This window comes from Sus scrofa, chromosome 4 (assembly GCF_000003025.6).
Source record: "Sus scrofa isolate TJ Tabasco breed Duroc chromosome 4, Sscrofa11.1, whole genome shotgun sequence".
NCBI lineage: Eukaryota > Metazoa > Chordata > Mammalia > Artiodactyla > Suidae > Sus > Sus scrofa.
Genome location: NC_010446.5, coordinates 44,236,479 through 44,239,000, shown reverse-complemented (window position 1 = coordinate 44,239,000; position 2,522 = coordinate 44,236,479). Strand labels below are relative to the sequence as shown.

The 2,522-nt window shown below is 47.9% G+C and overlaps 1 pseudogene across 1 annotated transcript; it reads left to right on the top strand.

Moving 5' to 3' along the window:
• LOC100737436 lies at positions 479-1,503 on the top strand (annotated as a pseudogene). The gene has a single exon (XR_001308141.2). The product of XR_001308141.2 is annotated as a protein S100-A16 pseudogene (transcript).

Here is a 2,522-nt window from a genome sequence, read left to right as displayed (position 1 = left end):
AAAATGTATCTTGATTTTTAAAATTTTTGAATTCTTAGATTTGAGGGGAGAAGACATTTTTCAAGAATTAAGGACAACAAATTATTTTGAAAAGAATTTCAAATATTTAATCCACATTAAATATATGTGCTTTCTATCAGATGAATAATGTGCATGTATAACAAACTTTTTTTTTTTTTTTTTGTCTTTTTGCCACTTCTAGGGCCGCTCCTGTGGCATATGGAGGTTCCCAGGCTAGGGGTCGAATCGGAGCTAGAATATATACCTATGTCTATGCCAGAGCCACAGCAACGCAGGATCCGAGCTGCGTCTGCGACCTACACCACAGCTCACAGCAACGCCGGATCGTTAACCTACTGAGCAAGGGCAGGGACCGAACCGCAACCTCATGGTTCCTAGTCGGATTCGTTAACCACTGCACCATGACGGGAACTCCTACAACAAACTTTTTTAATTTAAAAAATTGAAGTGTGGAGCCGCGGGGAGGAGTCCTGGCTGGGCTGAGTGTGGGGAGCTGCTTGGCAGTGCCAGAGACCAGGCCCCAGAGCCTTGCAGGAGAGAAGGTGGACCGAGAAGGCAGGCCCCGCGAGGCGTGAGGCAGGGAGATGGCAGACAGCTACACGGAGCTGGAGAAGGCGGTCGTCGTCCTGGCGGAAAACTTCTACAAATATGTGTCCAAGCACAGCCTGGTCAAGAACAAGATCAGCAAGAGTAGCTTCCGGAAGATGCTTCAGAAAGAGCTCAACCATATGCTGACGGACACGGGGAACCGAAAGGCTGCTGACAAGCTTATCCAGAACCTGGATGCCAATCATGATGGGCGCATCAGCTTTGATGAGTACTGGACCTTGATAGGGGGCATCACGAGCCCCATCACCAACCTCATCCGCCAGCAGGAACAGCAAAGCAGCAGCTAGAGGACCCCATCCCCCTGCCCCCACACCGTCCCCAACCCCAATGCTCTTCCTAGGCTCCCTCCTCAGCCTCCTCTGCCCACCCAGGCCCCTGTCCTCTCTTCTCTCTCTAGACCTACTGACCTTGGCTGAACAGGGGTAGAGCAGGGATGTCAGGGTCCCTTTGTGAGTTTCTCAGTCTGGGGGTGCCGCCTTGAGGGTCTCAGTCCCTGGAGCCAGCAGGCCCTGGTGCACCTCTGCAACAATGCTGTCTGGGGCCCCAAGCATTTTCCCACCTGTTCAGTCCAGCTGCCTTTCTAACCTCAGATGTTCCTGCCTGATCCTGGGTACACAGGCTCTCTCTTGACCTTTTGAGGTCAGCCTGCTTCTTCAGCTCTTCCTGCTCTCTGGGGAGCACCAGCAGAGACCTCTCCCCTTTCCCTCGGCTCCTCTGCTGAGTATGGAGACTTCCTGAGACTGCCCTGCAGCTGCCTCTGGGTCTGGGGACAGCTAAGTGGGGCTGAGTCTCCTCCCTCTTCCTCAGCCACTGAAATGGGCAATAAAGGCTGGATTTGGTGTTTGTGTCCCCCTCAAAAAAAAAAAAAAAAAATTGAAGTGTGTTTCGAATGAAACTCTTCTCTTAGTAATATATGAATACTAGGTCTTCTGTAATTGCATATAGAATATTAATAAAACTTTTTTATAAATAGGAGTTACCACTCTGGCACAATGGGTTAATGATCCGACTGGGCTCTCGCATTGCCAGTTAGATCCCTGACACTGCAATGTTGCTGTAGCTGTGGCAAGTTGCAGATGCAACTTGGAATCCACCCCTGGCTGGAGAACTTCCACATGCTGTGGGTGTGGCTGAAAAAAAATTTTTTTCATAAATATTCAAAGTCCGGAATATTCAAACCAGACTCCATTCATGCCAAGATGGGAGTCCTGCATGACAACAGAGGGAGAAATTCATGGAACAGAACAACTGAGTCACACCCTTTCAGGATGAGTCCACAAGTTCGTATTGAAGGCAAAGCAAGCAGAACCCTCTTTTTCTTTCTTTCTTTTTTTTTTTTTCTTTTCTTTTTTTGTCTTTTCAGGGCCACACCTGTGGCATATGGAAGTTCCCAGGCTAGAGTCAAATCTGAGTAGTAGCTGCCGTCCTACACCACAGCCACAGCAAAAACTGGATCCGAGTCTCATCTGTGACATTCACCATGGCTCACAGGAACGCCAGATCCTTTAACCCACTGAGCGAGGCCAGGGATCAAACCCACGTCCGCATGGATACTAGTTGGATTTGTTACTGCTGAGCTACAACGGGAACTCCAGAGCCGTGTTTTGAAGTTATATAGCAGAACTCAGGAAGTCTTCAAATGATGTAAGCTCTAGCACCATTTTGAATCAGGCCTTCACCACTTATATAGGCAGCAGGAAGAAAGGTGAAAGACATGGCTTTGTAGTTAGCCCCCCTGGGTATAAATTTTGAATCTATCTCTTGCTACCTGTATAACCTCAGGGAAGTCACTTAGCCCCTCTCTGAGTTCCAGCTTCCCATCAGTAATGTGAATATAATAATGTCTATCTCATAGATTTGAAATAAACTTATGTCAGAGAATATATACCTAT